The following is a 13,701-nucleotide window of genomic DNA, read 5'->3' on the forward strand; positions in this document are numbered from 1 at the left end:
GAGTATTATCTACAATTTGAACGACAAAAACGGGAGACCTGTTTTGTGCGCAACGTTGTCCGGCTGCTAAAGTTCCTAATCACCAGAAAAGAATGGCAGTCCAACTCATGCAAAGGTAAGATGCCAATTTCAGTGTTTGAGTTTGTAATTTGTATCGATTGGTTTTGAGAGAAGGAAACGATTTAGTTCAATGTTAATCCATAATAGCGTTCGGGTATTTAACTTTGGATGTCTCACCGGCATAATTTTAGAATGCTTTGTTTATTTGTTTTCATTTCACTTCGCAATTTGACTGCTGTCAGTCAGTACAAATTACAGTTACAGTTACAGTACAGCTTCACTCGCCGATTCTCACTTACAGAGTTTACGTTTCCTTCACTCATGTCTGCTTCATGCTCATTCAGTGAGTGATTCGAATACTACTCTGTGAGAGAACACACTTTTCGTAATTTATGACATTTTATGGGTAACGTTTACAGTCTAGAACGTGTGTCAGTGTCAGCGTCAGTCATAACTTGACCGAAAAACAAAACAGAAAGGAACAAAAAAAAGAGCAGACACCCCCCTCCTCAGTAGTTGAAATCTCAACAAAAGTTGTTTTTTTAAATCCTCATCTTTCGTGGCGCGTAGCTTTCACCGCTTGTCATATTTTATTGACTCTCGCTCTTTCCTGACCTGATAATAATAATAGATTTCGAAACAGTCTTCATTCTCTCATTATCTATTCATGACTGGAACTGGAAAAGGAACAAGACAAAGGGTCTCTGCCACCGATTTTCAATATCTTGTGTTGTTTGAGGGATTTAAGTTGGTAGCCGTTTTTGCCACATAAGACTTGTTGTTATTGTTTTTGCTGAGAGTCGATGGGATAAGGAATGGCAGAGAGGGAGGAAGGGGTGAAAAAATGAGAATGTCTGGGAAAAGAAAATGTCCCACTCAACCCCTTCTCGCATCTTTGATATTTGGCAGGTGTCAAACTACATGTATGACGTTTTGGATCTTCCAAGCCGTTTCGCCTTATTTGGTCGGTAGCTCTGTGAAAGAAAACATACAATTGTAAAATGCAGGGAGTGCGGTCTGATATTTTCGTCGTCGCTATGATTATTCCCAGACAGGGTCTGCCAATAACGAAAATTGGTTATTCCCAGACCGATAGAGGAAAAAAAAAAAACAATATTTTTTTATTTAAAAAAAAAATAAAAACAATTTTAAGAAATTCATGCTCAGAAACGGAACAAGGCCAAACAAAAAAGGATAAAAGAATAGACTCGCTCCAAAAAAAAAAAAAGATTTAAAAAAAAAAGGGGGGGGGGGGGGGGGGGGGAGAGCGATTGAATGAATCTGTGCAGCTAAAATGAGCAACGAGTTTCCCTTGGCTCAAGAGGAATGAAAATGAAAAAAACTGTGTTTAAGTTTTTGTATGAGTGTTGTGGGGGGTCGTGGGGTTTTGTTACAGTTTTATACTTATAGATAGAATGCGGTTGGCCAAGGAGTTCACAACATTGCCATCCGGAAGTATAACGGACCAACACACAAACTCTGTGTAACCATGAACTTTTATAGTCTGGTTAATACAGTTTAGTGAGAACAACTCACAAACGCGGATGGCAAAAACAATAACAAAGGCCTGAGTGACGTCATCTGCATACTATCTATACACATCCTGTTAGTTCAATCTATTTTGGGGGTAATGATCAAGTGGGGCCTGGTCCCACAACTCTTTACGGATTTACCTTGGATTGAAATGAAAACTAAACCTCTCTGATTACTTTAGATTACCTAATTTTATTTCATACGTTTTTTTATGAAGAAGAAGCTTTTTAGGATTTTGTAATTCATAGGAAACACCATGATATGTGACATGATGTCTTATCTAAATTTTGCCTGAGGAATGATAAGCCAACAATTTTGAAAAGCTCTCTCTATTGATCGAATTATCAAAAATTTTATTTGTGATCAGATATTTTATTTGACTTTAAAGTGAAATCTAGAGGCATTAAAAAATATTCAATGTTTATTAGACTTTTCTTATGTGATCAAAAAGTTAAATACAGGAAATACTGATCAAATGAGTTCACCAGAAGGTAAATAAAAGCCCATTTTTTAAAAGCTAATCGACATTGGTTATGTAATCTTGCCTTCATGATCATAAATCTCTGATAAAATTAGACCTGACACAACGGTTTTAGTTTTAACAACCTAGTGGTATCTGAGTTCCAGGTCCATTATGTTTTCTAATGTTTTTATTGAATATAAGCAAACCATTAAGAAATAGGTCATGTCTATATATTCAACATTGAATGGTATTTCTTCTTACATTGAAATAAGTGGTTCTTTAGAGTAATAAGGCTCATGGAACTGGAGTTATTCCTGTTTCTGTAACATGAAGCAACAGACCTTAAATAGTGCTTGATAACTTTCTTTAAACAATAAATGGTATTTCATCTTACTTTGAAATAATTGGTCCTTTAGAGTCATAAGGCTCATGGAACTGGAGTTTTTCCTGTAACATGAAGCAACAGACTGTAACAAGTGCTTGATGAACTCTGAATAAGTTGCACATTTACATTTTACTTGTAGAGTTAGATCCAGTTATTCATTCAAACATTGCTATCTTAATTTCAAATTGGCATTTAATTAATAATAATAAATATAAAGTTAAATAAATCCAATGATAATAATTGATAAAATAAGATAATTATAACTTTTATTCATTGGTTGGTCCATATGAATTTTACTTTATGATTTTGTGTGAGATGATATTGCTTTTTATGGGACCATGGGAAAATGGTTTAGGATGCCATGCTTATCTTTTTTTTTCAGATCTAAATAACATTACAACAAGAATGAGTCTCTGCATTCCTTTAATTGTTCTGGAAGCATTGGCCTGCCTATACCATGGGAATTAAACAATTTATATTCAGGAAGAAGTATCATTATTATTATTATTATCATCATCATCATCATTGAGTCATATCCTTCAAGATTATCAAAATGGCTTTCATTTGTTACTGTATCTTATAGAGTTCCTCATATATCATTATGGACCCTTCTATGTTTTTTTAATGGAATTAATGTTTTTATTCTATATTCTTCATAAAACCTCTCAGCTTTATTGACCTACCAAGTATAATCTAGAGACTAGAGAGCGGTGATTGAGAGAACAGGACCATATTTTGCTTTCGAGCGTTTCTTAATTTTAAAAGCAGCTTACTGTAGTTTGTAAAGATTTTAAAAAACTTTTTTCTAATGACAGCGTCTAATACACGTTTAAAACCAATGCATTTCTATCCCGTTGTAATTTTTGGCAGTGGTATCTCCATTTTAATGGTATTGGCTCCTGTTTCTTTATACAAATGCCCTGTGAGCTTGTTATACACTCGAAAGAAACATTTACATAGGGAAGTCAAGAAGAATATAGCAAAAGAAACCTGCTTCCTTGGTTATGAATAAGAAATTTAAAAAGAAATAGGCAAATATCTCTTTATCTTGTCTACCATTTAACTTTCTAATTATTTTTAAAAGTTTATTATATCCTTTTCTATATTTATAATTTAATTTATCAACAAGATAAGAGTACTGATGAATCTATTTATGTAGCTGATTTGTAATGGTAGTAGAATTTGATAGATGGGACCATGTGATGTTGCATATCAGAACCTTTCTTAATCAAAGCTTTTGCTAAGGCTCTTAAATCACAGATTTAAAAAATGGAACTACACAGTTTCAGTAATAATTATCAATTTTCTTTATTTTTTTTCTTTCTCTTTCACAGGATGAGAATACAAGCATACCTTTATAATGGAGAAACATCTTATCTATATTTTTAAAAATGATTTTCAGTTTGAATAACATGAATATGAATGAAATGACAATAAAAGTGATATAAATTTATAATCTGCTTTTAATTTATTTCGATTTCACAAGTTGTGTTATGGCCCTCAGATACGGCAGGACGGGTGAGACTGAGAACCAGTCCTCACAATAGCACTAGAGGTCTTGTATGCAAGATGTGATTTCCATTGATGCAGTTTAAAGACTGTCCTGTTTTATTCATTCTGGTGCACGCTGTAGGTTTTTTGGGGTTTTTTTTTTTGTTTCTTGTTTTAAAGAAAGATTCTTTGGGCTTTTTTCTTCAATCTAAGACTTGATTGAATTCTGACTCAATGCAAATCAACTTTGTTCCAACTCCAACTCCTCAATTTCAAATTACAATGAACTTGTGCGCCCTTCCTTCTCTGTTAACCTACAGGTTATTGGATATGTAAGTTTAATACATTTACGTCTACCACAATGATAGACTAGCAATTTATCTAAATATCTTGCATTCGTCTTTTGTAATAACTTTTCATTCTGGGTTACACATGAAAGTTAGCAATGCCGGGTTACAAAAGTATTTTGATATTAAAAAGATCATCATCCTAACATTCTAATCTTAATCTTTGTCATCTTACTTTTTTTTTTATATGTTGCCAGGTGTAAGACTTATTAATTTTGCAAGTCATCATCATCATAGCTTGTCGCACCAACACCAAACTCACTCCACAGCATTGGGGAGCAGACTCTTAGGTCATGGTCAGTGCAGCTGAGCCCATCCTGGCATTCTCTAAGGATGTCTGCTCTGGGCATTCACATGTACACAAGCTAGTCTCAGCCAGCCCCCACTTTTTCATGCCACCAGTTGTTCTCACAAGTTTTGCCCGTGCTGTGTTCAGTGTTACCAATTCATTCCTGGGGAGCTCGGTTCCGTAGGACAGTTCTTCTCTCGGATCTCCAACAGCTTCATTTGCATGATTGTCCCACTCTGTGTGGAAATCCTGTATACAGCTGCATGGTCAGGGTTGATGCTTTCTTCCGTCATGAAGCTCTTTCTCGACTTCAGTCTACTTTTTATTGGGCTGTGGTCATGTTGGGGGTGCCTTGGGTCCATTTTCTGTTTATATTTCTGGGCTTTGGAAGCAGTGGCTCTTCGAATGTGGGGAGGTGCAATGCCAGCCAGCCGATGGAGGACTGGAACTGCAGTCGGTTTCAAGTTACTCTAATGATCCGGCAGGTGTTATTTTGACATGGCAGGATCTTACTCAGACTGGTGAGACCTTTTCGGCTGTTGAATAGCAGAGGGCTAGTATGGTTGTCCTGACTGTTTTCTGATCTGCTCCCCGTGTAAGTTTTTCTTCTCTTTTCTTAGGAAGTTGTTTCTTTTGGCCACCTTTGCTTTTGTTTTCTTTGCGTTCTGAGAAAAGGACATTGTGCGGTTTACGGTAACACCGAGGTACACGGGGAATGTGTTGTTCTCCAATATGTCCCCATTCCAGGAGATGTTCAGTTTCCTGTTTTCTTTAGACTTGGCGGCTCTTTATATGGAAAGCACACTCTTGAGTTTTTCCTGGGTTAGCATTTTGTGAGTTCTTTAAATGTGGGCTCAGAGAGTGGCTCCAGGACATCCGTTAGTCTCTCCTCAATGGTCTTGAAATCAGAGGCCTGGGACGCGAGACACAGATCATCAGCATATAGAAACCCCTGGATGTTCTCGAACTGAGGTTGGTCATTGGTATAAACGTTGAAAAGGATAGGTGCAATTACCGATCCTTGAGGGAGTCCGTTCTTTTGTGATCTGCTTTTCTTCCCATCCATTTCCACAAAAAAGTGATGGTTTGACATAAGGGATTTTATTATTGCAACTATTTTTGTGTTACGAGTTACCCTTGCAACCTTTAGGAGCAGTTTCCTGTGATTTACTGTGTCATAGGCAGCTGCCAGGTCCACGAACACAGTTCATGTAATTTGTTTGTTCTCGTAGAGATGACTGATCCTACCTCAATGGCGATTGGTCCGGATTGTGATTTTGGTATGGGGTTGCCGACAGTTTTTGACATGGCTGGAAGACACAAATGCAGGGTCTGGGTTGTAACCTGTTCTCCAGCGAGCGCTTGAAAAGGATGATTCATGCGTCATAGAAGAGTGTCAGATTATATTGGTCAGCCCATTCCTCAACAGTATCTACATCTTCGTTGTTCTCATTGTATCCCCATTTGGTGCTGTGGCTGTTAAAGTCACCTATCACAATCATTGGTTTCTCACTAGTGGTGGATGTAACTGGCCACTTGAATGGCGTTGGTGGAGGTTTGTTGACAGATATCACATTGAAGTGTCTGCCTTCAATTCTGAGAATTTCCACCTCACTTACTGTCATGTCCTGGTTGTATGTCACTATTGATTTGTCTTTGACTTTGATGTAGTTAACGCTACCGTGAATGTTGCTTTCATGTTGTATGACTAAATGCATGCCAGGGATGTTTAGTGCCACGGTCTTGTGCGTCTCTTGTAGACAGAGTTGCGTCGCTGGAGGCCGATTGCTACAACACACACAACACCAACATTTTGCAAGTATCTTTAACACTTTTACCATTAAACGATGATATTGACAACAACAATAATAATAACTATTATTATTATTATTATTATTATTATTATTATTATTATTATTATTATTATTGTTATTAATAATGATATTAGTAGTAGAGGTCTAGTAGTAGAAATAGTAACAGTTGGACCAAGTACATAAATATGAATATTTATACAGCGCATTTCAACAGATTCAGATAGCCGTGAGCAATGCGCTTCACAATGTTTCATATTTATCCCCCCCCCCCCCCCCCACTTCAACAAGCCGTATGGAACCATATTTCTTTGTCATACAGCCTGTTAAGCGACCCTTGTGTACTAAACCTGTCACTACCCGTCATTTCTGTAGCCAGATACTCATTCAATCGAGTGGGGTAAGCGGTAAAGTGCCTTAGCCAGGGAAACAACGCGGGGACCACAATTTTTTCACGATTAGTCATCCATCCTATTACTGATCACACTTAGCATTGGCATTGCTCGACTTTTGTGACAAGACGAAAACCGTACCGCTGAGCCATACGGTCCGTTAGTTCAGTCTAGTTTTGTGGTATCAGTGGTTATAATACAGTAGTGGTAGTGCAGTTATAGTAGAAGTACGTAGTAGTAGTCTTCTGTTCAAAATGGTCATCTGAGCGAAGAGATAGGAGATAGATTCGAATTTACTCTCTTCATTGCATTGACCGTATGCTTTGACTTTGATCATTTGATACGCTGTAAAAAAAAAAAAAAAAGTACGGTCCACCTTAACCAAAAACAAGCAACAATCTTAGTTTCCCTGAACATAGATATGGTTTTGTTTACGGGAAGAGGGGGAACCATGATTATGGTTTTCCTACAAAATAAAAGGAGCATTTGGGCTATAAATAATATGATCGTGGCCTCCTAGCTATCTCAGGCTCGGAGTAAACAGCTGGAATTTATTCACGACCAGCTTCAGTTTGCTGCCTTAGCAACATGTAAACAAAAAGTTGGTTGGATGCGCATGACATTACTAAAGGTCAACTGCAGCATAGTTCGGGTCATTTATAAAAAAAATCTGGGTCACGTTTGACGTCAAATGTTATTGTTTACATATGGGGCACCTTCCTTTACTCTTCTATACAATACCGACTAGTGTTATCGAATATATCGAATATAGAGCATTAAAGTTAGGTGCCCCAAACGTAAACAAAGGCGGTGTGTCTTTTTTACGAAACCCGCCGAAACCCGCCGAAACCCGCCGAAACCCGATGAAACCCGACGAATCCCGACAAAGTTATGGGAAGTAGGTGGCTGTGGGGAGTGAACCTAGAACTCAGGGAAGTGTACACCATTGGGGAGTGAACCTGGGACTGGGTTTCGGCGGGTTTCGTAAAAAAGAACCAGTGCTTTTTTACGAAACCCGCCGAAACCCGCCGAAACCCGGCGAAACCCGACAATATACAGCAAAGTTATGGGAAGTAGACAACTGTGGGGAGTGAACCCGAGACTCAGGGAAGTGTACACCAGTCGGGAGTGAACCTGAGACTAAGTTTATCGGCCGGTTTCGGCGGGTTTCGTAAAAAAGAATTAGTGCTTTATTACGAAACCCGCCGAAACCCGCCGAAACCCGACAATATCCGGCAAAGTTATGGGAGTTTGGCAACAGTGGGGGGTGATCCTGGGAGTCAGGGAATTGCACACCAGTGGGAGTTAACCTGGGACTGTGTAAAAAGGATATCAGTGGGAAATAAACCTGGGACTAAAGGGACATGGATACCATTGAAAGTTGAAGCCGGATATGGGAATTGAGTACCAGAGGAGAATGAACCTGACACTATAGAAGGTGGGCGCCAGTGGGGAGTGAACCTGGGATTCAGGGAATTGCACACCAGTGGGAGTTAACCTGGGATTGTGTAAAAAGGATATCAGTGGGAAATAAACCTGGACTAAAGGGAGATGGATACCATTGAAAGTTGAAGCCGGATATGGGAGTTGAGTACCAGAGGAGAATGAACCTGACACTATAGAAGGTGGGCGCCAGTGGGGAGTGAACCTGGGATTCAGGGAATTGCACACCAATTGGGAGTTAACCTTGGACTGTGGGAGATGGATAACTGTGGGTATCCGAGCCGAACTATAGGAGTTGGGTGCCAGAGGAGAATGAACCTGACACTATAGAAGGTGGGCGCCAGTGGGGAGTGAACCTGGGATTCAGGGAATTGCACACCAGTGGGGATTTAACCTGGGAATATGTAAAAAGGATATCAGTGGAAAATAAACCTGGTACTAAAGGGAGATGGATACCATTAAAATTTGAAGCTTGGTATGAGAGTTTGGTACCAGAGGAGAATGAACCTGACACTAAAGGAGGTGGGCGCCAGTGGGGAGTGAACCTGGGACTATGTAAAAAGGATATCAGTGGGAAATAAACCTGGGACTAAAGGGAGATGAATACCATTGAAAGTTGAAGCCGGATATGAGAGTTTGGTACCAGAGGAGAATGAACCTGACACTATAGGAGGTGGGCGCCAGTGGGGAGTGAACCTGGGACTATGTAAAAAGGATATGAGTGGGAAATAAACCTGGGACTAAAGGGAGATGAATACCATTGAAAGTTGAAGCCGGATATGAGAGTTTGGTACCAGAGGAGAATGAACCTGACACTATAGGAGGTGGGCGCCAGTGGGGAGTGAACCTGGGACTATGTAAAAAGGATATCAGTAGGAAATAAATCTGGGACTAAAGGGAGGTGGATACCATTGGGAGTTAAAGCCGGATTTGGTAGTTGGGTACCAGAGGAGAGAGAAACCTGACACTATAGGAGGTGGGCGCCAGTGGGGAGTGAACCTGGGACTATGTAAAAAGGATATGAGTGGGAAATAAACCTGGGACTAAAGGGAGATGAATACCATTGAAAGTTGAAGCCGGATATGAGAGTTTGGTACCAGAGGAGAATGAACCTGACACTATAGGAGGTGGGCGCCAGTGGGGAGTGAACCTGGGACTATGTAAAAAGGATATCAGTGGGAAATAAACCTGGGACTAAAGGGAGATGAATACCATTGAAAGTTGAAGCTGGATATGAGAGTTTGGTACCAGAGGAGAATGAACCTGACACTATAGGAGGTGGGCGCCAGTGGGGAGTGAACCTGGGACTATGTAAAAAGGATATGAGTGGGAAATAAACCTGGGACTAAAGGGAGAAGGATACCATTGAAAGTTGAAGCCGGATATGGGAGTTGAGTACCAGAGGAGAATGAACCTGACACTATAGGAGATGGGCGCCAGTGTGGAGTGAACCTGGGACTCAGGGAAGTGCACACCAATTTGGAGTTAACCTGGGACTGTGGGAGATGGATAACTGTGGGTATCCGAGCCGAACTATAGGAGTTGGCTACCAGAGGAGAATAAACCTGACACTATAAAAGGTGGGCGCCAGTGGGGAGTGAACCTGGGAGTCAGGGAATTGCACACCAGTGGGGATTTAACCTGGGAATATGTAAAAAGGATATCAGTGGAAAATAAACCTGGTACTAAAGGGAGATGGATACCATTAAAATTTGAAGCTTGGTATGAGAGTTTGGTACCAGAGGAGAATGAACCTGACACTAAAGGAGGTGGGCGCCAGTGGGGAGTGAACCTGGGACTATGTAAAAAGGATATCAGTGGGAAATAAACCTGGGACTAAAGGGAGATGAATACCATTGAAAGTTGAAGCTGGATATGAGAGTTTGGTACCAGAGGAGAATGAACCTGACACTATAGGAGGTGGGCGCCAGTGGGAGTGAACCTGGGACTATGTAAAAAGGATATGAGTGGGAAATAAACCTGGGACTAAAGGGAGAAGGATACCATTGAAAGTTGAAGCCGGATATGGGAGTTGAGTACCAGAGGAGAATGAACCTGACACTATAGGAGATGGGCGCCAGTGTGGAGTGAACCTGGGACTCAGGGAAGTGCACACCAATTTGGAGTTAACCTGGGACTGTGGGAGATGGATAACTGTGGGTATCCGAGCCGAACTATAGGAGTTGGCTACCAGAGGAGAATAAACCTGACACTATAAAAGGTGGGCGCCAGTGGGGAGTGAACCTGGGAGTCAGGGAATTGCACACCAGTGGGGAGTTAACCTGTGAATATCTAAAAAAGAATATCCGTGGGAAATAAATCCGGCTTCAACTCCCAATGGTATCCATCTCCCTTTAGTCCCAGATTTATTTCCTACTGATATCCTTTATACATATTCCCAGGTTAACTCCCCACTGGTGTGCAATTCCCTGACTCCCAGGTTCACTCCCCACTGGCGCCCACCTTTTATAGTGTCAGGTTTATTCTCCTCTGGTAGCCAACTCCTATAGTTCGGCTCGGATACCCACAGTTATCCATCTCCCACAGTCCCAGGTTAACTCCAAATTGGTGTGCACTTCCCTGAGTCCCAGGTTCACTCCACACTGGCGCCCATCTCCTATAGTGTCAGGTTCATTCTCCTCTGGTACTCAACTCCCATATCCGGCTTCAACTTTCAATGGTATCCTTCTCCCTTTAGTCCCAGGTTTATTTCCCACTCATATCCTTTTTACATAGTCCCAGGTTCACTCCCCACTGGCGCCCACCTCCTATAGTGTCAGGTTCATTCTCCTCTGGTACCAAACTCTCATATCCAGCTTCAACTTTCAATGGTATTCATCTCCCTTTAGTCCCAGGTTTATTTCCCACTGATATCCTTTTTACATAGTCCCAGGTTCACTCCCCACTGGCGCCCACCTCCTATAGTGTCAGGTTCATTCTCCTCTGGTACCAAACTCTCATATCCGGCTTCAACTTTCAATGGTATTCATCTCCCTTTAGTCCCAGGTTTATTTCCCACTCATATCCTTTTTACATAGTCCCAGGTTCACTCCCCACTGGCGCCCACCTCCTATAGTGTCAGGTTTCTCTCTCTCCTCTGGTACCCAACTACCAAATCCGGCTTTAACTCCCAATGGTATCCACCTCCCTTTAGTCCCAGATTTATTTCCTACTGATATCCTTTTTACATAGTCCCAGGTTCACTCCCCACTGGCGCCCACCTCCTATAGTGTCAGGTTCATTCTCCTCTGGTACCAAACTCTCATATCCGGCTTCAACTTTCAATGGTATTCATCTCCCTTTAGTCCCAGGTTTATTTCCCACTCATATCCTTTTTACATAGTCCCAGGTTCACTCCCCACTGGCGCCCACCTCCTATAGTGTCAGGTTCATTCTCCTCTGGTACCAAACTCTCATATCCGGCTTCAACTTTCAATGGTATTCATCTCCCTTTAGTCCCAGGTTTATTTCCCACTGATATCCTTTTTACATAGTCCCAGGTTCACTCCCACTGGCGCCCACCTCCTTTAGTGTCAGGTTCATTCTCCTCTGGTACCAAACTCTCATACCAAGCTTCAAATTTTAATGGTATCCATCTCCCTTTAGTACCAGGTTTATTTTCCACTGATATCCTTTTTACATATTCCCAGGTTAAATCCCCACTGGTGTGCAATTCCCTGAATCCCAGGTTCACTCCCCACTGGCGCCCACCTTCTATAGTGTCAGGTTCATTCTCCTCTGGCACCCAACTCCTATAGTTCGGCTCGGATACCCACAGTTATCCATCTCCCACAGTCCAAGGTTAACTCCCAATTGGTGTGCAATTCCCTGAATCCCAGGTTCACTCCCCACTGGCGCCCACCTTCTATAGTGTCAGGTTCATTCTCCTCTGGTACTCAACTCCCATATCCGGCTTCAACTTTCAATGGTATCCATCTCCCTTTAGTCCCAGGTTTATTTCCCACTGATATCCTTTTTACACAATCCCAGGTTAACTCCCCACTGGTGTGCAATTCCCTGAATCCCAGGTTCACTCCCCACTGGCGCCCACCTTCTATAGTGTCAGGTTCATTCTCCTCTGGTACTCAATTCCCATATCCGGCTTCAACTTTCAATGGTATCCATGTCCCTTTAGTCCCAGGTTTATTTCCCACTGATATCCTTTTTACACAGTCCCAGGTTAACTCCCCACTGGTGTGCAATTCCCTGACTCCCAGGATCACCCCCCACTGTTGCCAAACTCCCATAACTTTGCCGGATATTGTCGGGTTTCGGCGGGTTTCGGCGGGTTTCGTAATAAAGCACTAATTCTTTTTTACGAAACCCGCCGAAACCGGCCGATAAACTTAGTCTCAGGTTCACTCCCGACTGGTGTACACTTCCCTGAGTCTCGGGTTCACTCCCCACAGTTGTCTACTTCCCATAACTTTGCTGTATATTGTCGGGTTTCGCCGGGTTTCGGCGGGTTTCGGCGGGTTTCGTAAAAAAGCACTGGTTCTTTTTTACGAAACCCGCCGAAACCCAGTCCCAGGTTCACTCCCCAATGGTGTACACTTCCCTGAGTTCTAGGTTCACTCCCCACAGCCACCTACTTCCCATAACTTTGTCGGGATTCGTCGGGTTTCATCGGGTTTCGGCGGGTTTCGGCGGGTTTCGGCGGGTTTCGGCGGGTTTCGGCGGGTTTCGGCGGGTTTCGTAAAAAAGACACACCCTAAACAAAGGTCTAGAAGCACATGGCAAACCACATGTTCCTGTCTTGACAGCTCACGTTCCAATGTAAATTATAGAAAAAAAAATAACCTTTAGAATTTGGCTGTTAGGTGGCAAAAGAAACACATATTCATAAATACTCGATCATGCATCAAATAATGTCTAGATATGGAGATTTTATGGAACAAAAGGTATAATTTATCAAAATTTACAGTCTATCTATTTTTAGACCAGAGCAAATTATTGCGCTGGTGTGAACAAAACGAGAATTATTCGGAGCCTGATTTTCAGAATAATTTAGTCCTATATCATCATTTCCGCAACTGTTAGATTTTATGTAAACATATTTTCAATACTGAAAATGTATTGCCTACAACTCAAACTACAAAATTGGGAGACCTATATTGTGCGTAAATTATTCCGGTCCCTAACGGAAATCACTAGCAACTTGTTATTGTTTACGTTTGGGGCAGCAACTTTACTGTTCTATAAAATTCTGCTTCTGAACAAAATGTTACTTTTACTTTAGTTGGCTTGTGATCTAAGAATTTCTTTATATAACACCAGCCCATAAGTCACAGGCTTTCAATAGAGAAAAGAATAATATACAAAATCGCATGTTTTGCTTACAATTGCCTTCACCATATATCACATGAATACCTCGAATGCCTTGTGAGGGAATATTATAACAAATTCGTTCCACTTTTGGCAAGGAACATTGCAACATCATAGACATAAAACCTCTGAGAAAACTGACAGCGCTCTACCTTTTTCATC

The sequence above is a fragment of the Berghia stephanieae genome, chromosome 14 (genome assembly GCF_034508935.2).
Source record: "Berghia stephanieae isolate SIO BIC M18660-M18661 chromosome 14, UCSD_Bste_1.3, whole genome shotgun sequence".
NCBI classification, from domain to species: Eukaryota; Metazoa; Mollusca; class Gastropoda; order Nudibranchia; family Aeolidiidae; genus Berghia; species Berghia stephanieae.